Raw genomic sequence first — 26,671 nt, forward strand, 5'->3', positions numbered from 1 at the left:
TGATAATTTTTCAGTCTTCAAATTCAAGAGTACAATCCTGACTGCCTCATTCATGTGATCAGACACCCAGTCCTAAACCCAGTAATAAAAATTACCGCTTCAATGGGATTATTTGCAGAAATTAGGGTCTGCAGAACAAAAGCTCAAGTAGTTCACCTAACGTAGGCTGCCTTGGAAGTCTTCAGTGAAATATGCAGAGAGAGACTTTTTACTTTGCTGTGCTGTATAATTTTATTTAAGATGATAGGTCAGACTCTCAGCTGATGCAATTTGAAGCAGGGGTTTTGATTTTAGCCATTCTTTAAGGTTTTCCCTATAACAATCTGTCCTGTAGAACCAGCTGCATATTAACACTGTACTGTCTTTTTAGATTGGTTTAATAAGTAGCTACCTCTTTTCAGAGTGTCCTTGCCATGAAACAGAACAGAAATACAGTCTACAATAATCCCAAGGTCAACATGTACTGCAGAGAAAAAAGAGTATTTCAATAGAGAATGGAAAGGTTGTTGAATATTTTAATAATCTACTACTTAAATAAAAAGAAACCTCCTATACATTAGAAATACATTTATTGATCCTATTCAGGATTTAACAGAATATGACTTCCAGCAAAAGAAAACTTAAAAGGACTTGTCTGTTGCCAAAATGCATAGGTATATAGGAGTGCCTTTGGTAAATATAGCAGAAATCATGAAATATACTTAAGAAAAGGGTTTGGATCCCTCTTTTCTATTAAATGTTTTGCCCACATTACAATTTATGCATTGGCAGTACAATGAGGAAATTTAAAGAGCAAGACAAGAATAAAAAAAAGACATATCACGTAAGACATCCTGGCTAATTTATGCAGATGGAACAGTTAAACAAATAAATCTAAAACACTTCTCACTGTCTGCACTTGACAGAAATGGAAATCATCTTCTTTACTCTTGGTCTACTCTTCTTTCCTTCCCTGACTGAATATGCATTAAAAATCACCACTGGCAGAACAACCTCTGAAAAGGTTTCAAATTCCAAAGAAAAAGAACCTGGTTTTATTTATTTAAGTTAATGTGGAGTCTGAAATAAATTCACCTTAAAACCTTACCCTACCCCCATATAAACCCTATAACATAGAGCTGTGTCATTCTTCTGCACATCACATTCACACTATTTTTGTAATACATTTGTATTTTTGCAGTTCTGGGGTTTGTCATGACTTTCACAAGAGACAAAAGAACAACTTATTTGTAGGAAAAATGAACTCTACGTTTGGTACTCTTAAACAAATTTCTGCAATGATCCATTCAGTACCAGACTTAGAATCTGCACTGCAAATATGAGTCTCCTCCAAACATTTTACCTTTTCCCATCAATACTTGCCCAGATTGGAATTGTTCAGAGAACCGCTTTTATCATCCAGGTCTAACCTGACCCTATAGCATATTTACCCTGAAATCACTGATGGTGCATAAAGGAAACACATCATGACCTAACTATGATGTGTTACTCTCTGAAAATATTATTCTGAGAGATGCCACAGTAATTTCCAAGAGCAAGTAGAGCTCTGTAACAGAGGATACACCCTCTACAATATGTTAGAGATTTCGGTGGGCACATCTTTTGGTGTGTATGGACAACCCAGACTCCAGACTTCAATCACAAAGTGTGGATGGGAGGCTATGAGCTCTAATTTTTGCTTAGTGTACTTCTAACAGAAAAGCCTTCTGGTGCTTTTAAGGGCCAAATCAGTACATCTGTATTTATGTTCCCTGCCTTTCTTGTCCTAGTATATCTGTATACTGACTTAAAATGGCCCATAAAAACAGTTGGCTTCTCTTTGTGGACACCATCAGACTGGAACCCCGTAGACAGAGGCAATCACAAGCCACAGAGCTGAGACCTGGTGACTGATGTACGAAGAAGAGCTGAAAGAAGGTCTTAACATGTAACAGTGGAAACTAGGCTGGGCTCTGGTCCTTAAGAAGCACCTCATTTAATCTGCCAAGAATTCTCATTAACAGGAATAAGGCTTTTAAAAGCCTAATGCATGGATCAATATACTTGGATCAATAGACCTATGTGAGAAATGCTACTGACGTACACCCAGAACCGTCAAAACATGGTGTACACAATCTTGGTAGTAACATCTGCCCTCAATTTGGTTTGTGTTGTGGGGTACTGGAAATATTGGGAAGAATGAGCTAGCAGATGAGTACCAGGCACGCTACTAGAAGTGGTTATTAGTACAAGTTAGCAGCATGACAGAGACTCCCAGGTTCCAATTGCTCATTCCAAAACCTTTTCATCATATCAATATCACAAATCCAAGTGTTACGAAATTATAAACTGGGAAATTACATCCAGGTTTCCATATCATATTATATCCTATATAATGGAATATTTCTAGGCCAAATGAGGCCAAATTTGACCTAAATATCCAGCAGTAACCAATTTCTTCCACAGATAGAGCTTGTAGGACCCACTGTACTAGTCTTACATGTCTGTACTGAAAAGCAATCTATATCCATTTTGGCTATCAAAAGAGAATATTCACCACCACAACATGACAGATTTCAGTGATATTTTGTGATAACCCTTAGTGTTAAAACTGAATTTGATTTCTGAATTTAATGTAATGTAGCTCATTACATTAATCCATTAATATATTCTTTTAATTTTATGTGTGAGCATATCAAAGAAACAAACAAACCAAAGTTGTAAGAATAGTAAGAGACAGAACAATATTTTGTTTTTTAAATACAAATTTTGTATTTAAGAAACAAAATAATAACAAATATATTTTAGGTATTTCTAACCCTGCTCGTCCTTTATATCTTCCAAATTCTATACTATATAAAAGTGATGTAGAGACCCCACAATAATTGCTGAAGTTACTAATTAAAATTCAGAAACGTGGGAAAGAGAAGTGTGGAAAACATTTCTGACATCTAAAGGCAAGATAAAGTTATATAAAGAAATAAGTTTATAGATCAATCCCACAGCTAAAAGACTGGTATAAATTAGCATTCTTGTGTCAAGTACCTGAAATACTTGAACTCATCTTTTAGCAACGAAATCTGAAAATATGGAACAGGTACTTTTCCTTTCAGCAGGACAAGTGTTTTGCATAAAATGAAATATTTATAAAACACCATGGCTATAAAAATATGTAATTTATCATTGCAATCATAAACACCATGGGCCCAGACATGTACCCATATCACAGAGAGAATAAGGCACACTCTAGTACAAGGCTGCTCCCAGGATATATTGATGTGTCCTGCAAAGACCTTCTGATATGCAAATCCTGTGCTGTCTGCCTGCTGGATGACCCTAGCAAGCAGTTAGACAAATACAGAGGAGAAAATGGCAGAAAAACTATTTTATCAAATATGATGCTCTTCAAAAGCTCTCTTCTATTCTCTCACTTGAAATTCTCGATACATTTAGTTCAACACTGTGGAAGTGCACTTAGCATTCATGTAAATAGGGGAACTGCTTTGTGGGTTTGCTCACTGAAGTGTTGTAGTGCTGCAGAAGTCTCCTGGATAAGTTAATTGGATGAGGCAAGATGTCAGGGGAAGACCAAGGAGATTTCACATTTCTCAGGGCAGCTCAGCTCTGACAAGGGCTTTGCTGGAAGATTAAGATTTGGCTATTCCTAATTGATTGGCAGTTTATGAAATGTCGGAATGTGGGAACTCAGCTGGAACACATTTTACTTGTTATCAAAATTGTGATTTAAGATCAGGTCTTAAACAGGAGTGGGAAAGGTGCAGGGCAACCAGTGCAATAGTCCACTGACAGAAAAACCCTGAGACAAGGTTTGAAATAAAGTTTTCTTTCTGAGTCTTACATTATTTTTCCACCACATTTCTTTCCCCTTAAAGTAATGCCAATGCACTAGAGAAGTGTCTGTGAAATAATTTAAATGTATTTACAGAAATAACATTTTCATATATTTAAAATGAAATGAAGAAAATAATGCTTTTGTTTTCCTTGGCTGCGAGTGAGAGAGGGAGGAATATGGCACTCAGTATGGTAAAATAAATATTCAAAACCTTTAATATTAAGTGAATTGTTGTACCTAAATTCTTCAGCTCAACTGCAAAATATTTGCAAAACATAAGAATATATTTTAAACTTAACAGGTTTATGAATTTTACAACATATTCTAGAAGAGCAAGAAGTAGTAGAAGGAAAAAAGTTACAAAATTAACAGATTAAAATATAACTAACTGATAGAAATTATAATTGTGGTAAGCAGGCATACTTATGTAAATTAAAATATTATTATATAATGTTATATATGTTAAATATTATTATATTATGTAAAATTAAAATATTATTTTCCAAAACAAAAGAACTACAGGACCTGTGGAAAATATGTGGGAAACAAAAATTTAGGGATGCTAAGCCGATAACACCATAATGTTTCCTGTGCTTTTTATGCTGTTTTGTGTTTATAACTAATGGTCTTTCAAACATTTTCTTAACACATTTCCTTCAACTGGTACACGATGGAAATAAGATTCACTAGTGTTTCAAAGAAGAGCTCTAAATATAGCTTTATATGGAGACCCTCAATAAACTAATATCTATGGGAAAGAAGGAATCATATCCCAGGTCTCCAGAATCAAAGATCATTACACGTGCTTCTCCTGGCCAAGGTCCTGCACCTAAGAAGGATGAGAATTTTGGTTCCTCTATAATATTTCAAAGTTGAGATCAGCATAACAGTTGGGAGGGAAGAATGAAGTCTGAAACTGCAGCCCAGAAATCCAACCATATACCGGGCTGCATCAAAAGGATCACGATCAGCAAGTCGAAGGAGGTGAATCTGCCCCTCTACTCTGCTTTTGTGAGACCCCACTTGGAATACTGTGTACACTTCTTGTGTCCTCAACAAAAGAAGGACATGGAGCTGTTGGAGTCCAGAGGAGGGCCATGAGGCACATATAGAGCATTAGCCACTCTGGCAACCTATTCCAGTGCCTCACCACCCTCATAGTAAAGAACTTCTTCCTTATGCCAAACTTGAACTTCCCCTGCTTAAGTTTGAACCCATTACCCCTTGTCCTATCACTACAGTCCCTGATGAAGAGTTCCTCTCCAGCAACTTTGTAGGCCCCCTTCAGGTACTGGAAGGCTGCTATGAGGTCTCCATGCAGCCTTCTCTTCTCCAGGCTGAACAGCCCCAACTTTCTCAGCCTGTCTTCAGTCAGGCTCCAGTCACATGAAATAAATAAATAAAAAAAGTTCTAAATGTTAACCTTACAACACAAACTTATTATTTTAATGTTATAATATGGTTACTAGAGGAAAACTACCTCAATCTCCTATATATCTGTGGAAAAAAGAAAAAACCAAAAAAAACGCAAACCAAGCCACTAAGAAGTTCAGCTGGGAAAAACCTGTAATTTAATAGGCCTATATGTTTGGCACTTTTTACAAGCCCTGCAGAATAACATTTTGGCACTTGTGCTTCTCCTACTGTCCTGCAAGAATGTGAATCAGCTGTGAGAGTTTATCTGGGACAAAAGATCTGTGTTAAGCATAAAAATAAAAAACATCTCCAATGTTGCCATGATGAATTATGGGCCAGATCCTTAGTGACCCCGAGGTTTAGTTTCTACAAATCCATGGAGTTATGTTGATTTTCTCCTACTGCAGATCTATCCCAAATACATCTGACTGATCTGCATTTATTGATGTGTGCCTAGGCTTAGAAACGTTTCTGGGGGTGAGGAACGTAATTTCAAACATAACGACATATGAGTTACAATCTCTTAGGAAAAGAAACTTCTCAGGGCACACATGTGTGGTTCTAACTATTATTTATTAACTATTCTCTTCCCTTTAGCCTAGATACTTACAGTTTCCTTGTACAGGGGAAAAAGTTCATTTTCTATAGGAAGGACAGAAAAAGGGTAAGGATAGAAGGATCTATATAATAATACCAGATAACAATCTGGTTCTTGTTTTCTATTTTACTTGGTGACAACTAAAGATACAGCTGCCATGCTCATCAAGAATTTCAGAGTATTAAAGGTACTTGAGTATAAGAGAAAATTAGTAGTTAAATAGACTAATTAGACAATAAATAAACACTAAGCCCCTCAATTTCCAGACATACACTATTCCACTGTTATACTTGATATTACAATAAGTAATGTATTAAGTACACCTATTTTCCATTAGTGTAAAGTGGCATAAACTTCATTGTCTAAATAGTCATTCAATAAGACACTTGCTAATGCTACTGACTCAATGTCTATGAGTTTTAAAATTTTCCTTTGAACAACTGTAAGCTCAAAGGATTTATAAAATGCTGTATCTTTTTCTCTATTGTGTGAAAACAAAACCAGAAGAGTGAATAAACACACCAGACCTAACTTCAGAAAAAGAACTACTAAAGGAGTCCATGATACCCTCGAAAATTCCTGTTAAAAATTATCATTTTCAATTTAAAAGTCCTACAAGTTTACTAATATTCTGCTTAATTTGTCAGGTATTGACCACTGTAGTAGAAAACATAAAACACTGCACAAACACTGCCTCCTGAAGAGCACATAGACAGAAGTCACAAAGAAGATGAGGAAAATGAATGTCTTAAAATTGCTTTACACACCTTTTTCTTTACCTAATTAATTTAATACACGACAGCAACAGATGCAATGATTAGGGCTTTGTGCTGGCTTCAGTGAGACTCTCAGGAGACAAATAAAATGGTTGTGCCTCCTGACAATTTCGCAGCAGAAGCCCACCAGGGAAAGATGTGAACACTGAAGACAGTGCCAAAACCCTGCTGAACTTCAAAAAGACTAAGGTTTCAACGTAGCTTTGAAGCTTTACAAGTGTCTCTGGAGAAGAAGTTGCATATCATAAACCAGTGTCAGGACTTGCTACTATAAAGCTTCTATTTTATCATCCACAATTAAAATATCCCCCTTCTGTCCATATCAAGGTTTGATCAGTGTTGACATTATTAAAATCACCACATTATACAAGGGCAGCAAACTTGTACTCACCTATCCCAGCATGCAATGCCCTTCTCCTCCACAGTCTGCTCTGCCTCACTCATAGTTACAATTCATCTAATTCTGGTAAAAAGCCTCCATCAGCTTCCTCTGTTTATCTGAGAAAGAGAGAGAAACATGGATTGAATTTAAGTGAATTAAAATTAACCTAACAGTCACAGTGATTGAAGAGATAGTAGGTCATCTGGCTACTGCTTTCTATAGCTTCCAACTGGAAGTGGGCAAACACCCTACTAAATTTGTGCTGTGTTTTTAAAAGTATTTCTAAAATGAAGGTCACTCCCAAGCATCAATGGGAAAGGAGTTTCAAAATCACTTAGCACTGAAATAAACTCCCATTTATGAAAAAAGATGAACACCCATTCAGTGTTCTAGAAGAGCTATCACTGATTTAAACAAGACTAGTGCAACAATCTTGGAAAATCTGATGCAAAGATGCTTGTGTTAAAAAGTATTGACTGGTTGGTTGCCCTTTCTCATTTTTGTTTTGTTTTGCTTTGTTTTTCTACCATGCTTTTTGTATTCCTTCTTCAAGATTTTTTAAAAAATCAAAGTTTACAAAAAAGCCCTCAAACATATCCTGAGGGCATCAGTGGGGAAAAAAGCATTTTTGTATCAGCAATGTTATTTTTATAAGGTTCAACTTAAAAGCTACAAATTATTACAGATGCATAGCTGGAAGGACCAGCAGGGACAGCCCGTGGAGACCTGTTGTTCAAATTAAAAACATTTTATTTTGACTGAAGAATGGTATGCAACTGTTATCTAATCTTTATCATAAAATGAACATAAAGCAGCAGAAGACTGTATCTAGCAATTTCTTTTCAACAAATAATGTTTTTTGTGTGGGCATAAACAGCAGCTCTCCTCTCAGGGTTTGGTACCAGATTCTCCTATATCTGGGTAAAGTGACCCACGCTGGGACAGTCCTGCTGTAATTTTCAGTTTACCAGCCAGATTCAGATGTATCTATAACAAGTAGAGCATCACCTTGTATTCCAAACGACGCCATACTATTTGTGCTTCTCATGTGTAAAAGCATTGGCTTTATACAAGAATACAGAATCTAAATGAAGATGAAGAAATCCATTTAAAATACCCACTGTCATGTTCTGCTTTCTCTTTCAGGAATCTATGAAGTACTAAGAGCACCCTGTCTTTGCTGTGTCTGGACAACAGTGGCAATAATTCTTCCTCTGAAGACTTACAGGGCTTTATGCTAGAACTGCATTCACACTGAAGTAAGGTGAAAAATGCTTCTTTATGCCAGAAGGTAGAATAGAAATATTCGATTCACAGAGACCAAACTTTGCTGAAGCAGTATATTAGCCTTGATAAAAAAAAAAAAAAAACTTCGATCAGAGTAGTCCTTGTCCCAGAAAAATAACAGTATATTAAGTTCAGCAGCTTTATGAAAAAGAAAGATATTTCCCATTCAGTTAGCCAGTATATTTTAGTAACTGCATGTCCATTTAAATTCATTTCACTTTTGAAATAAATAGTTTGTCTTATTTTCCCCATTTAAAAAACAAGCTGCAGTCTGAACATTTGTCTTGATATAATTCGCATTTCTTTCACCATCTTCCTCTGTATAGCACTATTTTCTTGAGGATATCAGGAGCTTTTATGTTAAATAAAACTTTAAAAGCCTCAAGCTATTGTTTATTCAAAAAGAAGAAAAAGGAGAAACCTACAAGGAAGTTTGATATCTCCTTCATCTTTAAAGGAAGATAGAGGGGGACTTTGCCTGAAGAGTGCCCTCCTCTAAAAAGGCCTGTGCGGATTACAAATTACGTTTGAGGTATATGTTAAGTACAGAAGCAAAATGAAGCAGACCTGGTCAATAAAAATAAAATAGAAAAAGCAAAGATATTTCTATAATTCAAATAGTTACTTCATGAAAGTCATTAATTTGGGAGTCCCATGAATTAGGAATTAAAAATATAAAGCTTTGACTTCTGCCCCATTTTCTGCAAATTGCTATTTGCCTCACCTTTTTGTAAAGTTAAACTCCTTTCAATGTCAAATCTATTTTTCTGAATGCCTAAAACCGTCCATTTTCTGACACATTTCAGTATCTTGTTGTTGAAGATACATATAAAAGAGCAGGTTATGTAAAACAGGAAAAGGAAAAATGGGAAACAAGCATTCTTTGGAGAACAAAACAAGTAACTGATCAGTTAAAAGACTGCATCACATTACTTAGAGATTGATGAGCATATTTAGCAGTAGTGATAATCTATGAAGAATGCATGAAATTATGAAGTTATATAAACTTGTTTTCTCTAATTTATACCTGAACATGAGCATAAGCAAAGTCAGAGACCACACTTCTGGGAAGTCACACTGTATAATCCATGTATTAGAAGGAAGTCATCTGCTTTCATTCCTTCTGTAAAGTGTCAGATCCACTCATTGCCTGTGATCCCCTTTTCCATTTTTTCTTTATTTTTCCATCTTTCTCTGTTCATATTTCCTCTCCTCCTTTTGTCCTTACAAACCAGATCCAGCAAAAAAAAAGCAAACAAAACAAAAAGATTGAGAAAAAAGAAATAAAGATGTGAGACAGCTTAGACAAATAACACATAAATCATGGAACAGAATGCTTCAGACAGCTGTGTTTGCATGCTGTCCCCCTTATACTTTGTTTCTCCTGTTTAAGTTATAAATCCTTCAGAGTTTATTAAGTTATAAACTCTAAACCTATGTTAACAATAACTTTCACCTCCTACCAATGCCCATAGTAATTTATGAAACTTAGGGAGGTACCAATTAGTGTGCTGATAACAGCCAGTAATGAGGAAAGTTGTATATAAGAATATTAGAAGCCTTCTTATTAGAAGTTTTGAAGGAAAGCAAGCTATAACTGTTCTGTACTTAGCTCAGAATTTCTGCTGGATATTTTCAGGGCTTTTTTGCACTATGAAGTACAAAACAGCACTAAAGAAGGGAATCTTATCCACTGCAGCATCCAGGAAGCAGAATCAGATGGGTAATGAACCTGTACCAATATGTTATAGATTCAGAAGAACCTACTAGGTTTAGGAAGTATTTATATTCATCACTTCCTTAAAAAAACTAGTTTTCAAAGACATTTGCTATTCAAATCCTATGCTTTATGAATACCTAAAACATAGGTCATATTGAGGCTTTCAGCATAAATAGATGTAACTAGAAAAAAGTAGGGAGAAGCAGCCAGAAAGCCATTATAAATAAACAGAACTTGGTCACTGTTTAGGGGGTGGTGGCTGTGATGACAACTAAAGAAAAACCTGCAGTTTGCAAATGACAGCAATTTTGGGAAATAATGCAAACACTAAGGAACAGTACAGCCAAAAGTAATTTTAAATTTGAGAATGAGACAGAGTAGACAGTGGAAGCTACTGAAAATAGAAAAATGCATTTCTAAACAAAGCCGATTTTTTGTGTTTATTTTCTAAGTGAATACAACATGTATTAAGATTAGGCAAATGGAAGCCAATTCTGAGAAAACCTCATGGTCTTAAATGAAATATGTAGCTGAAATAAAACCAAAGAGATTTTTCTTCTGTATCACAACAGTACTGCTCTATTATTTCATTTGGGTTTTTTACTATAATGATTGGTATTACGTTTAAAAGATGTATTTTTAAAAAAATTGTGTGAATTAACTGTGAAGAAAAAAGAAAACAATGGAAGTGTTATACTCTCTTGAAAGAAGAGATTTAGCAATCCATAAACTAAAACTTATTATGTCTTGAATACATATCCAAGTTTAATAATAACATGGTGCAAAATCTTGGTCCTTCAGATCATTGACCAATCAGAAGAAATGTGGAATCATCAGTGGAAAAGACAGGGGAGAATTCAATCTACCCTGTGTGAAATCAGATGAATTGCCATACATTTATAATCTCATATTGTTCCAACAGTCAGTGTAAAACTGGCCTCAGATCTCTTGACATGACAATATCATGTTTCTCCAGCTCACAGTTAGTACTTTCCTGACATAGATTCAAAAAGAACTTAGCTATAATTTTCCCTATACATTTACACATTTTTCTTGTCAGAGATTTCTGCAGCACAGCACCAGTAAAGAGGTTAAATTTGGATCTTCTCTCAAATTCCATCATCCTATTCTTTTCACAGCAGATAAAGAATAACCCAGTCCTTTGTCCTACTCAGTTCTAGTTTCTCTGCTAATAAAAAAATGCTTTGTGGTGTATTTTTCTGAGCCTATTTCTGGACCCATGGTGCTATGAGCCAGTAGGATGTACAGGCTCTGAATACCAGAAGCTACTTTTTTGTGTGAAAGGGTAAATAAAAGAGTATTCCAGCTGGGGCCAAGCGTCATATAAATATTCCTTGCATGAAGTACAAAAGTTCAGCTTTATGTACAGAGTTTCAGTGGAAATCTCCCTGCATTTTGTCCTTGGTTGGCCTGAGTAGAAAGCGAAATAAAAGAAAAATAAAAATCTTAGAACAATCCCTGAGTTGAGCAGCACTCAGCAAAAATTCAGAGTAGTCATAAAGCTATTCTACTTTATGGCACACAGGAGCGGACCATTAGAAGCTGCTTCTTGAAATATCATTGTATTATTTAAAATTGCATTACATAAAAAGAGGTGAAAGGTCACAAAAGAAACAGTGCCTACATAAAGTTGTACTGAAAAAAATAATTATAATACAATTCCATCAATTTTGCTTACCTCTAGCTGAGAAGTAAAAGCCTAATACAAATCCTGTCATGATTTGAATATTTCCATGCAAGGGGTCTTGGAAAATTTGTAAGAAAGCTCAGCTAAAATATTTCTTCTAAAACAACAACTAAAAATCACCTTAACACTATGTTCATAAACAAGTAAAACAAAAAACAGATGTAGTTACTAAAAGTACCTTCAAAATATATTCCATACATATGTGCTATAGTGTGGCTTGTGTGGCTTGTGCATATTCAGTTGAAACAGCTGGGCATTTAATTATTCCTTTATTTGTCAGGCATTGTTTAGTATAAAATACATAATGAACATCTCCAGTTACAAAAAGAAACACAATAACTTGATTCTATTTTGAAAAAATACATATTATTAAAGTAGTATTAAATTTAATGTAGTATCTCATTGCATATGTTAAAATCTTCAGAAATGTTTAAGAACCTGTATCACTCTTTCAATTAACTAAAACCTTTAACTGCAATTGGTTAGGATTCACTTAAGAAGAATTCTATCGAGTAAAACTATGGTACTAACAGAGGCAGGATAAACAAAGAGTAAGAAATCAGCAGTTCACCATCTGCTGTAGTGCAGTATGATCATATTTGCTTGGCTTAGCCTTTATATTGGGAGACTAACACTAGTGATCCTGTTCAGTAATATTCCCATGCTTTTAAGTTTAAAATTTTATTTTCTGTCTGAAGAAGAGCATAATTTAAGATAGGATGTTTTCTGAAACATAGCTTAGAGCACAAGGTTCATGTGTACTATGTCATACTGATGAATCATGACTGGGATAAATACCTCAGCCCATGATAGTATCAGGGAAGGTGGGAAAGTACTAGGCCATCAATATATTCCTTGAGGGAATGGCATGCATTATTTTGCAGGTGCTCTGCTCCTGTGGGCTGCTTAGGGGCACAGACATCCCTGTTCCCATTCCCTGTTCCGTTTTGGGCTCCTCACTACAAGAAAGGCATTAAAGCATTGGAGCACATCCAAAGAAGGGCATCAAAGCTGCTGAAGGGTCTAGAGCACAGATCTTATGAGGAATGGCTGAGGGAACTGGGATTGTTCAGGCTGAAGAAAAGGAGAGACCATATCTCCCTCTACAACTACTTGAAATAAGGCTGAAGAAAGTTGAATGTTTGCTTCTTTTCCCAAGTAACCAGAGATAGGAAGAAAGGAAATGGTCTCAAGTTGTGCCAGAAGAGGTTTAGGCTGGATATTAGGAAAAACATATTCACCAAAAGGGTTGTCAGGCACTGGAAGAAGCTGCCCAGGGAAGTGGTAAAGTAACCATCACTGAGGGTATTTACAAGATGTGTATATGTGGTGCTTAGGGACATGTTTTGGTGGTGGGCTTGGCAGTGTTAATTGTTGGAACTGATGATCTTAAAGGCCTTTACCAATCTAAACAGTTCTATAATTCTATTCCATGATTCCTTTGTCCCAAGAGAAGAAAACAACTTAGACTCTGACTCACAAGTTCCCTGATATGGCAATGCTTCCTGTCATCTGATGGGGAGACACATTTGTAGAAGCTGAACCAAAGAAGTTGTAGCTGGAGAGATAAAGCTCATTAACCTTAAACTGGGTTTATATCATTCAGTTATGCCAAATTTCACCAGAAAAAAAGTAATGCTTTTTTTTTTTTTTTTTTTTAAAAATTCAGACATTCTGATAGGATACTTTCTACTTTTCCTTCCTTCTTTCTTAGTATGGTAAAACATGATCACTTTCTAAAAGTACTAAAACACAGAAATTATTTTAAAATGTTTATGAAGCTTAGAATTTTCTTCCTTGCTAACACTTCTTTTGTATTCTCTGATGTCATTCCACTTCCGTAAGGACTTTAAAATAGCAAATTCACTTTCTTCTCATCACCATGTTTTCACTTTCCGAAAGCTTAATTCTCATGGGTATTAAGGAGTCCAACAGCTGATTTATAAATGTAATGCTGAATGTACTATTACTTTCCCTCATTTTATTCTGATCCATCTTTCTAAATGTTAACTTTTAAATTGATAATTCCCCCTGAACTGGGAATAAATCCAATATGTCTTTCTTCATTTCTGTTAACAATGATTCATCTAATCAGCTAATATATCCGACTTTTTATATGTTTGACCATAGCTTGCTAGAAAAATTTACCTTGTCCATGATGGATGGATATCCATTAGGGAAGTAGCACATACCAGGCTGTGTAACATCCATGCACATGCAAACCACACTACATGACAATCAAGTGCCCCAGTCTTGTGAGATGGGACACCTGCCTGCGTGCCCTTTATATATACCTCTTAGACCTTAGCACGGAGTGCCTGAGCTCCTCTGTGGTAACTATCAAGCTTATCACAACTGAAAGTTTTAAATACTGTGGTACTAAAGAATTTTTCAAATTTTACCTACTTCTGAAAAACAAAATAGGAAACTACCATGCAAAGCTAATGAATTATACTGCAAACTCTGAACTTCTCTTTTTAAATATTAAAAACCATAAGAAATAACAGAAACATCTCTCCTTGTTTTCACATTGCTGTGTAGATAGCAACTATAATGATCAAAACAGCTGAAGATCACAGGTTTCCTAATCACAGGTACATTAAGCTACTGATTGTGGCCATAATGTATTTTGAGTTAACTTCTGCAGGGGTATCCACCTGCAAAGGCATAATAAAAGCAAATGGTCTTTGGAAATCCATCAGTCTGTTTTTTGATGGAAAGTGTCAGCCATTGAAAATGTCAAAATCTAGCCAAGACATCAAAGAACACAGGGTAAAAGAATTACTGAAGCTGTATTCTTTGATGTTAAAAAAGCCTTTGATACACCTATAACAAAGTACAGGCCAGAAGACAGGACAGAAGGCTTTCTAACTTGAAATGAAAGTTCTTTAATACCTTTTTAATTTCATATTTGTAATAAACATATAAATATCGCAGCACAGAAATATCTGCATTTTTTGTTGGGAATAACTTTACTTGTGAAACAAACTTACAAAGTGTTTGTGAATTAGATTGTATTGTAAGAAACAGAAAATTTCCATAACTATGGCACAAAACCTCCCCACTGTCATATATGAGATTTTTTCCACATAAACATCCACTGTTTAGCAAGAACTCCTATCCTTGGAGATGTGCAGACATAGAATAATAAATGTACCACCTGATATTCTACTAATGACACCTAGGTAATTTGTGTGGAGATTATTTCTACTGTGAAGTTGACTGATGAAGGTATGTGTTGCACTCCTAGAGTGCGTAACTTATTATTTACTGAAACGTCTGGACCTCAGTGATGAAACTTTAATTAAATCACCTCCTAAATGGGTTCTTCTATTTGACCTTATGCAGTTTCATAGACTTAGTTTGCACAAGGGAGTTTACCACTAGTCCACTCACCTGGAAGCTCCTATTGTTCTATTTTTTTGCTATAATGCTTTTCTACAGAATGCTGCTATTTTCACAACAGCATCTGGTTTCTTTCTACAGTATTAGAATTATTCATACAGATATGCAGGTTTCTACAGAAAACACAGTAATGGCATCTGATCACTCACAAAGATGCAACTATGGCTCTTTTCTGCTTTTCTGAAGACCAAGCTGGTTTTTAAGATAAGTCATTCAGCAATCAAAAATGCCCTGCACAATGGTTTTAAGAGTACATTTGAATTGCAGAATTAAACAGAATTCTTTGGTTAGGAGTCCTTATAAATAGAGCAGTAAAGGAACAAAGTACATATTGGTATTTGTAGATACAGCAGGGAACTAACTGTAGATATGAGGATTTAAAACGTTTATCAGGGAAAAAGTAGTCAGATATCTTAGTAAGATGACAAAATCATAATCTGTGTTAATAATAGTAATTTTTAATTACAAACAGAAAAATACATTATAAGTCATTTATGACACTAGTTTACTTTTTGTATTAATTAAGGTTTCAGAATAAGAACAGATCAATAGACTATTTGTTTAGGCACTTTTACCCAGATTTTAAAAGACCTTTGTGTGCCTACTACCCTGTTAAAATTGAAACTATTGAGCAAGCAGTATTTCAAAATCTATTGTTTCTATTACCTCAGGCCTGATTTATTATTTAGTTTTTTATAGCAAAAGGTAAGAAAAGTGAAAGCACCTTTATGGTCCTACAAAATACGTCTAAACTAAATTATTAGGTTTGGTCAGAGTCTGTTCCCATGCAGATAAAGATGTGAAAATCTAATTATATTATGACAAAACAGGATGAATATTTTCCTTACAAACATCGACCTCCAACTTCATATTCTAGCATCCAGAAATAGTATTTCAAGACTTGAAATTACATTTTGAAGTAGAAGAAAAAAACCCCTATCCTTTGGCAGAAATTTTTGAACTAAGCTCATTAAAAACCTCTCTTGACAGTTTGTTAAGTGCTACAATTATGCCTAATTTTGGTTTAGTACAATATGTTAAATTTAAACAGTTTAAGAGATTGTATCAATTCTGAACATGTGCACTTCACTTCCACCCCAGCTGTAACCACAATTTTACATCTGAACTAACTGCATTTCTTTAGCTCTTATACTGCAAAGAATGATTTAATGGACACATTGGCCTTACACTGGTGAAGCTGTCGTGGTTTAAGCCTAGCCAGTAACTCAGAACCACACAGCTGCTTGCTTATTCCCCCCTTTCATCTCCCCTGCTTCCAGAGGGATGGGAAAGAGAATCGAAAGAATGTAAATCCCACAGGTTGAGATCAGAACAGTCCAGTAACTACGGTACAATACAAAACTACTACTACTACCACTGATAATAATAATGATAAAGGAAATAACAAGGGGAGAGAATAAAAAACTAAAAGGGGAAAAGGAAAAGAAGACAATAAACACAAGTGATACACAATACAATTGATCACCACCTGCCAACTGATACCCAGCCCAGCCCAAGCAGCAATTGGGCCTTCTGAGTATCTCCCCCCAGTTTATACAGTGGGCATGACGTGCTGTGGTATGGAATACCCCTTTAGCTAGTTTGAGTCAGGTGTCCTGTCTCTGTTCCCTCCCAGCTTCCTGTGCCCTTTCTCACTGGCAGAGCATGAGACTGAAAAGTCCTTGATCAGAGTAAACATTACTTAGCAACAACTAAAAACATCGGTGTGTTATCAGCATTGTTCTCAGGCTAAAGTCGAAAACACAGCACTGCACCAGCTACTAAGAAGGGGAAAAATGACTGCTACTGCTGAACCCAGGACAAGCCCGTAAGTTGCTTGGTGTTTTTTTTTTCTTTTTCTTAAGTAGCATATTTAATATTACTATTAGGAAAGATAAGAGACACCTGAACAACAAAATTCATACAACACACTTGACAAGAAGAACTGGGAGCCGCCATTAAACATATGAAGTGTACTACAACACCTCTGTAGGTGAATAAGTGTAAAAAAAAAAATTCTTCATAAAAGAGAATTTGGAGACATTAAAGCAATTTTTGTCCTATATATGTAAAGATCTGCAACAGGTAGTAGAGCCAATTGGTAGAGAGATTAGAAAAAATATCCACTTTTGAACTGGAATAAAACCACCTGATGATACAGATGGACTCACATGAACTTTGGGTTAACACAGAAGGCAGTGCTTCACTCTACATTTTCATTTAAAGAGGAAAGAACAATGATTTTAATTTTCTCTTTTGAAAGGTGTTATAAAACACAGACAATATAAAGCAATGTCTGCCTGGGTTGAAAACAGATGAAAGTTTCAGCTGCAAAATAACCTATAAAGCCCAATTCTGAGTTCTTTAGATGAAGTAATTTAGGTTTTGTAGAGCTGTGCATGAAACCAGGAGTGATGAACATCCCCTACTGTACAAAATACATATCACAATCACATACAGCTAAGAGATATTAGATGTATAGCAATCTAGAGAGCAGAAGTTGACAGGGAAAGGATGAGAATGGATCACTGGAAGTCCGCTGGACTCCTTGTCCACTGGAAATACATTTTTTTTTTCCCAATAATGAAAGGATGAAATAGCAACTGCAAGTGAATCCTAGTGTATGGCATGAAATGGAAATCTCACAAGGGAGCAGCCCTGAAACTTGCAGGGGATGCTCAGGACTGGACAGGATGATCATCCCATGTTAGACAGAAGATGGAAGACTAAGCACTCACTCGTCATCTGAAAGACTAGTTTCAGAGGAAAAGACATGTCTCACCCACAATCTCCCTCCCACTTTTTAGTCCTTCTATTTGTCAGTTCAAGTAGTAGCACAGAATCCTCAGTTATTTGTACTTTTTTTCAAGATTATGGAAACAAATCGTAAAAGTCCAGCACCCTAAGAAATTTCTGTTGATTGAAAAAATATAAGCCAGAGAGATCAGTTTTCCTCTCTGATCTGGATGTCTGGGTCACCTTGCTGCTGGAATTGCAAAGGCTTTGTCTCCCTGGAGAGGTGGTAGACCACTGACAGCCCATATGGGTTGTTTTTAGGTCCAACCTTTTAGTGAAAAGATTTGTAAGTCTTCAACTGTCAGGTGAAAACAGTCAATAAATAAAAAATAGCTATAAGAATACACCATTAAGTTTGAATAGACACTCTGTACATTAATAAATAATCACAACATGTATCACATTATACATTCTGTCTGAACATTTCCTACCCAGTCAAAGGCATTAACTTGACTGCCAAGCACTAAAATGAGGAGGCTCATTTGCTGCCCAACTTCTTCACCGTAAGTATCTTTGTGGCAGAATCCTACACACAAGTACAGAAAAGCATTGGTAACTGGCTTTGCACATTAAAAAAGGCAACAGAGAGTTGCAACAGCTGGGCCAGACCTTCCTATGTTGTTTTTGTTGTTGTTTTTTTTTTAGAACAAATTATTAAATAAAATTATTCCTTCTTCTACCCTGGTTCCTTTTTCCAAAATTTTAATATAAAATATTACCTGTTATAGATTTTTTTCTCTTAAGGGAACCATAGCACACAGAACATGAAGCACAACTTCAGAAGAAGTATCAGTTTACTTTTAGAAAACATCCAAAAGTACCATTTCCACTTGACCATTATCCTGGAGGCTGAGAACAGTCAGTTCTTGTGAAGCAGTGACAAGAGCTCAGCACTGAAGTGTAGTAATTTCCAATCACTATTCAATGATTCTCCTTTAATGATTTTCCATTGTTCTTTCCTTGCATGTTGGCAATAAGCAAAGAAACCAGTGCTGTACTGACTTTTAAAAACTATATTGTCAAAAGGCTGATTAAGTTTCTTTCCTCTCTCAGTGTTACAGTACCAATAGTTTTCCCACTAAATTCACTTGCTTATTGAGATTGTCCTGATATTCTTATATTTATTGCCTAGAAGCCCCAGCTGAGTTCTAAATTTAGCACAACTGATAAGCCCAGTGACGGTAGATAAGATATTTCTGAATAAAGAATTAATTTTAAGGAGCACCTGGTGTAGGGAGTAGCATTAGCAAGTCAGTAGGAGCAATAGTGCCTCAGTGAGGTGGACACTGCGCTGTAGCACCACTCCACTCAGCAGCCATCTCTACTGAATGATACCTTTGAGAACTTAAACATTCACAATTTAAACAGAAATGGTATTTTTGCATAACTGTCAAAATGAAAAAAAAAACTAGTATTTGTAACACGTTAAAATTTTGTAGTAATACTTAAGGCCACTTCTCTGGTTTAATGAGTGTGGGCTAAACTGGTGGCATTTTTTATTTCTGCTTCTGTATATCAAAAAGTTTCTAAATTTTGCACTTCATGAAAGCTCTCTACAAGTAGCTTCAGGAGACCAAAATCAACATCTAAATATTACAGTAGCTTAAAAGTTGAATTTTTCTTCTCGTGACACTGATCCTTCCAAACACACTCCAGATTCAGAACACTGTTTTTTTACAGCACATCACATAGAGGTGGTCTTTGTAACTACTGAAGTAGTTACAGGCAAGTATCTGGATATGCTAACATGTCCCTTTTATGCCTGGTATAAGAATATGGTACAGATGAGGCACAGGTTGAAGTTCAAATAGTGGCTTCTGTTAGTCTGAGGTCCTAAGGGATGTGTAAGCATCTAAATACCCATGAAAATATCAGCCTGAGAAATCGGTCTGCTGAAATGATGTCAATAGGATTGTAGCGATTTACAGACATTGAAAACCTGGGACATGAAAGGAGTAGCCAAATAGATCCTTTAGAGCCCAAACATCAATACGTAGGATGCTGATGTGACCCAACAATATTTAAAACCTATCATCAGACAACACTTTACCTGAAGAATTAAACAATACTAAAATATTGGATTTGTTTACATATGACTGAAGAAAGACTTCTAAGACATATGCACTGTGTGAGATACAGACAGATCTGAAAAATGAAGTATTTCAGACCATATTGTCTCAATTATCTGATGGTACAAAGGGGGTTGTTGACGAGGTATCTGGCAAATACTACACATCACTGCTACTGGCAAGCTTATTTAGCAGATGTTTAAAATGAAAGGCTGACAGTTTTTATGTGATAATTAAATCTTTTTAATTGACAACTGCAATTTAATTTAATTTTAATCAAGAGTAATAACCACCTATAACTGCTATTATGTTGATGCTCCATTTTTACATAGGGCCTGAAGAAAAGAATGAACAGATTTTGTCTATAGGTTTTAATTTAAAAACTTTCTGATCTGAGATAATCTTCTAAATGCATTAATTCTGAGGAAATTTCAAATAATAAAAAAGATTAATAAAAAGACAAAATCACAAATCAGTGGAAATTATTATATAACAAGAAAGTGGATGTGCGCTCCAAGACATGATAAGGAAATATAAATCCTACTTCATTTGTATTGTTAAGGAAAGTATAGAGCATTTAATATTAAGGTTGTGATTTGCTGTTATTTACCAGACTGCTGTAGAGCCACAGGATCCCAGTGTCTTTTGAAGCCTCTCAGAAATGAGTCCAGGTGCAACCTCTTTAATGCTGCATAATTCCACTGTGGCATGTCAGCCTCCTACCCAGAATGTCTCTTACAGAGCAATGAACTCAGAGAAGAGGTCGTTGCCCACCATTCCATATTCATTCTGCAGTTCAGGGAAGTTCACAACATGCACAATAACTGATCAGAGCAGACAGGTGTAAGTATCCAGTATTTTACATTGGTAGGCTTTCTGCATTTGTGCTTGCTTACCTCTGTCCTTTTTACCCTACAAAGTCATATAAAAACGTTCAGCAGAGAGGAGGCACTAAAGAATTAATTAGACAAAAAAACCTCTCTTCTACCAAGAATCATGTAAGCAAGTAACTTAGAGGAAGCCAAGCTTAGGTAAACAAGATTGATCCATAAGAACTTATCAGACCCAGCAGGGTAGTCACAGTGCCACATCCAGGAACTAAGTCAGAAAAGGGATGGCACAAAAAGATGAGAGGCAGATGGGTTCCTTGCAAGATTTCTTGCTGTGCTTTTCTCCTGCTCTCAGGCAGTTATATGACCATTCTTGTTCTGAAAACTGGTGGTTACAGTGGTCATTCCTGATGACAGTAGACCTGATATTTCTTGTCATACAAAAATGAACATGGGGTTGAAAACTTTTTGATTTTCTAAAACAAGACACTGTAAATCAAATTAGACAACTCCTGTCTAATCACAAGCAAATATGTCTCAGCTTATTTCAAGACCAGCTACCAGAGGCCAAGGCAACACAGACGACACCTGGGTAACTTTTTCCATGAGGAACTTGCTAATTAGGTGGCAACTGTAAAACCTTAAGCCTTCCTCTAACAGTACCAGCCAATATTGGTGACAAACAGCCTGCCCTTCTGAAGTGTCAAACTGATTCATCCTGACTTTGCAGTCGCTATAGTTGAGGCCATAGCTCCTTCCTGACATCACTATTTTAGTCTTGTTAGAATCATAGAATCTTTAGGGTTGGAAAGGACCCTTCTATCATCTAGACCTCAAAGATCATCTACTTGCGATCCCCCCTGCCATGAGCAGGGACACCTCACACTAAACCATGTCACCCAAAGCTCTGCCCAACCTGGCCTTGAACAACGCCAGAGATGGAACATTCACAACTTCCCTGGGCAACCCATTCCAGTGCCTCAACACCCTCACAGGAAAGAACTTCTTCCTTATATCCAATTTAAACTTTCCCTGTTTAAATTTTAACCCATTACTCCTTGTCCTATCACAACAGTCCCTAATGAAGAGTCCATCCCCAGCATCCCTATAGGCCCCCTTCAGATACTGGAAGGCTGCTATGAGGTCTCCATGCAGCCTTCTCTTCTCCAGCCTAAACAGCCCCAACTTTCTCAGCCTGTCTTCATATGGGAGGTGCTCCAGCCCCCTGATCATCCTCGTGGCCCTCCTCTGGACTTGTTCCAACAATTCCATGTCCTTTTTATGTTGAAGACATCAGAACTGTACACAATACTCCAAGTGAGGTCTCATGAGAGCACAGTAGAGGGGCAGGATCACCTCCTTCGACCTGCTGGTCACAATCCTTTTGACGCAGCCCAGAATACGGTTGGCTTTCTGGGCTATGAGTGCACACTGAAGCCGGCTCATATTCATTTTCTCATCGACCAACACCCCCAAGTCCTTCTTTGCTCTGAATCTCTTCTCTGCCCAAACTGTAGCTGTGCCTGGGATTGCTCTGATGCAGGTGTAGGACCTTGCACTTGGCATGGTTATTAAAACCTTGAAGTTAATTTCAAGCTGACAAATAGGCTGTCTCTAAGAAAATCGCTATCATCTGTTTTAAAATTTCTAGCTATAACAATAGTGAACATCGTAGGTCACTTCCCCAACTTTAGATATCTATACCTTGTGGCAATTATATTCAGTTATTTCTCAGCTGCTTCATGCACTTAGTTAATATCCCATATAACACATGCTAAATTAAAGATGTACATATTCCTCCCTCAAGATAAATAGATTAAAATCATTATTAGGAAGTTTCTCAGATGGGAGAGTGTCAATTTAAGAACATTTGTACTAAAACTGGAACTACAATGAATCCATCAATTCAGATAAACTCTTGAATTTGATTACGTACCTTCCAAATACAATAAATTAAGACTTATTTCTTATCATCTGAGAAGATACAAAACAATTCCGTCTTCCCAACTGAGCAAAAAACTACAATATTCAACATTATAAAAAAAATATAAAAATTATATGCAATTATATTCCTGTTGAAAGGTCGGTGAGAACTTTTTTTTCTTACACACATAAAAAAAGGGGGGGGGGGGTGGAACGGTGCTGAAAGGAGTTCACCCACATTTTTCTTCCAGAATTGAAAGTTGTGCCATAAAATGTGAAACGGTGTAAGAGAGTCAATTTAAAATATACTGCAATTCTGCAGCCTCTGGGTCTGAACTTTAACAAACTGTGCAAAATTTCATATTAACACGGACAGAGAGGTTAGAAGAAAACCAGGAAAAATGGCTTTGAATGAAGAAATAAATGAAGAAAACCAAAAAGGACTATTTCTTTTTGTTATTGTCTTCTACCTTGTTTTATTTTTTTTAAATAGGTTTTCCTCTTCCTTTTTTCTCTCCTTTATTTTTTGAAAGACAGAAAGTATGAAGAAATCTGATGGGTAGGAAATGATAAATACCAACCAGGAAAGTTGACTATGGAAAATGTTTGCAATAAAGAAACAGAAGTGATCACAGGAAAAAACTCTCTCACTCTTAAGTACTAAGGAGGAAAATAGCAAAAATTGGGAAGTTGAAGAATAACCCTTTTTCCTCTCTTACCTTAATGCCTGATTTTGCCTACTGAATTTGAGAAATGGGCTTAAAACTCATTGTAGAAAAAAAACAGCCCTAAGACACAGAAAAGACCAGACCTAGAGTTTTCTCTTGATCTTATTTCCCAGCTTCACACATTTCCACGGCAATGTGGCTGTGCTGGCAGGTCAAATAATCCAAAACATTGTGGCCAAAATTTCTTCAAACAGCACTGGCCGAACATTTTCTCTGAAGAGGGGCTAATTCTGTAATTCAGAAACACAAAAAAGAAATGCAAGTTTCAGCCAGACTTGTATCCAGAAATGTTGTCTTGGCTCCGTCGTACAATTTCTGGTCAAAATTAGGAAAAGCTCCCTTTTACACTGCTGTATGCCAGAACAAGTGCTTAGCATACAGATCACCAATAGTCATATCTTTGGCCCGAAGGAAGCAGAGTTGAGCTGCATACGGAAAACAAACTGTAGAAAATCTGTCCATATCAAAGATGCCTCAAAAGGAAATGTAGTTTTGTAGATGATTTAGGAAAGTAAATTGTTTAATAAGTGGAGGCAGATGCCTAAAAGTGAGGACTTAACTCTTCTTGTATTCAGCCATAATAGATACAATATTAACACAACTCTTCAGGCACAATAACCATCAGCAATAACTGAAGCATGGTGGTATTATGACAAATATTTCTTTACTATGAGAAAGTTCAGTGTATATCAATGTATAGGAACATCTGATGTTCTATAAAACAGAAACAATTTAAAGACACAGGTTTCAGGCTATGTGAATTTACTGAAATTTAGGTATGCTGTTGATTAATTACTAGCATTTGAATATGCAAACTAAAAGGGCCATGGCAATAACACAAGTGATCCCAGCAGGAATCACCTCCCAAAACTCAGGTAATGTGAGCATGGGGGGCAAACTGGGAGGACTCCAAGGCAAAACTCAAGATTTTTCCAGTTAGTGAAACAAGATACCAAAGAGCTAAAATTGTTGAGAAAAGGTGACTTCAAGGGAAGACACTCTCCAATTCTCATTGAAAAAGGTCCAGATAAAATGTCACCAAAGAGAAGTATTTCTGATACTGTTGAGGCCATAGGACTAACAGTGAACCATAGGTCCCTTTTCACTCTAAAAAAAATAGAATAAGGCGCAGAAGCCTTTGCTTATTACGCTACAAATTTCAGATGTTAATAGTGATGTTTTTATTACAAACTTGATGTGGAATGCTGTATTTGCTCTTTTCTGATTCAAATGACATCAGAGAGAATGAAGCTAAGGAAATTTTTACTTCTCTCTTCTTGTGTGCAAAACACATTTACAACACCAGCCTATATTTAGTTCTTAATTACAGAAGATACCTCTGTAAAAAAATCTTGAATATTTGTAATTTATTCCTGAAGGTAGAAAGCAGAATTACATTTAACAGTCACCAAACCATGTACCAGTAGTACACAAAGAGTTAAATTTAACATTTTATCTTTTGAGAAACACAATAGGTGTTTGTACCTTTGCCAGAAGATAACTTCAAAAAGCTGTTCAAGTTCTCAATTTGGAGTTCTTATTCATTCCTTCTACAAGAATGTATAGTATCACTGTAATAGATCACCAGGGCTGCTTTTCTCTGATGTATTGTTGCAATATATCATAAGAACTCTGTCTGGCAGGAACATGAATTTCAGTCATGGGCTTATTTTATGTGTTTTATTTCAGGACACTCTTAAGGAAAATCAACGTAGAGCTGAAGAGCTGGTACCAGAGCTTGAGAAATTCAGCAGAGCCTTAAAATGCTAGAGGCGTCACAAAAGTTTAAGAAACTATGAACTATGAAGGATGAGATGGGCTTCCCAAAGCTGTTCATTTGGTTGAATGAGACACCTAAAGATTTGCTGGATAAATTCTTCTAATTTCTAGCCCACCTGTGGGATCATTCTGGGGACTGAAATATTCCTCTGTTGGCCAGAGTCCTGCTGTTTCCTTCCCCAAAATAATTTTAAATAAGTACTGAATTGCTAGAGTCAAAACAAGTTAGGTGTGTTTTTTTAATACTTCAGAACAGCACAATTGTACACAACCTATGGAAACCCTAAAAATCTTCATAATTAACAAAGAACTAATATGAAATTAAGCATGGTTTATAATATAGCAACCGAAAATAGCTATTGGCCCCCTTCTGGACTATACTACAGAAGCCCCCATTATGGAAGAATTTGAAATGGACTAATAACAGACTTGGCATCAGCTCTGCTCAATCCCAGCCCTAAAAATGAAATGATGAAGACCCAGAAGTGTATATAATCCCACAGATGTGGGGCTGATATGACAATAAACATGTCCGGCTTAAAATGAAGGTTGCTACTGAGCTACATTGATCAGCAACTAAGACAATCAAAGTGAAAATACATTTTACTTCACACAATTAGTTACCAGTATATGTTTGTTCAGAAAACAATGTCATATAAACATTTTCATCAACAAATAAGCCCAGCAGGGACCTCTTTGCCCATGCTCTTTAAATAGGCTTTATGCCAGACACAGTGTGTTTCACAAATAAAGATGAGACCAGAACATCGGGATGTAAATGTTCCTGCTATCCAGCCAATTTGACATGGCGTTTACCACTCCATTTGTGAGAAGAGAGCTGAGCACATTTTATGCAGCAGCATTTAGGGGCTCTAAAGTAAACCACTCTCTTTAATGATTCTGTCTGCATGGATTTTGAAGGCCTTTAGGGGAAACTTTAAGGCCAGGAGAGCCACTAGATCATCACATTCAATCTCCAGTATACCACAGGCTACTACATCCAGTTACTCCTCTATTAAGCTCAATAAAGCATAACCCTCTTTCTCCTAAAGCACAAGTCTTCATTTGAGGTATTGAGAGAGAGACAAACCACTGTTTTCCTTGCTGTTTCTTTATAGTCCTAAGGTTGATCATCTTCACATTTAAAACTATTTGCAGAGGTTGTCATCTGAATTTTTGTAGATCAGCTTCCAGGCATGACTCTCACATACTTGTCTTAGTAAGACTAAAGGTTCTTTTTGTATCCACTGTTTTCTCCACATGAAATTACTTACAAACTGCAATCAAATCATCTTCTATCTTCCTGAGATGCTAAACAGATCTAAGTCTTTCTCAGCAGTCTATTTTATTAGCTCCTGAAATCTGTTCTGTGGTTCTTTCTGTACCAATACATGTTTTTCAGCAGCTTACAAAACATGCTGA

This window comes from Neopsephotus bourkii, unplaced genomic scaffold (assembly GCF_033783945.1).
Source record: "Neopsephotus bourkii isolate Nb327-2 ecotype Australia unplaced genomic scaffold, CSIRO-AGI_Nbou_v1 NB_450, whole genome shotgun sequence".
Classification (NCBI taxonomy): domain Eukaryota; kingdom Metazoa; phylum Chordata; class Aves; order Psittaciformes; family Psittacidae; genus Neopsephotus; species Neopsephotus bourkii.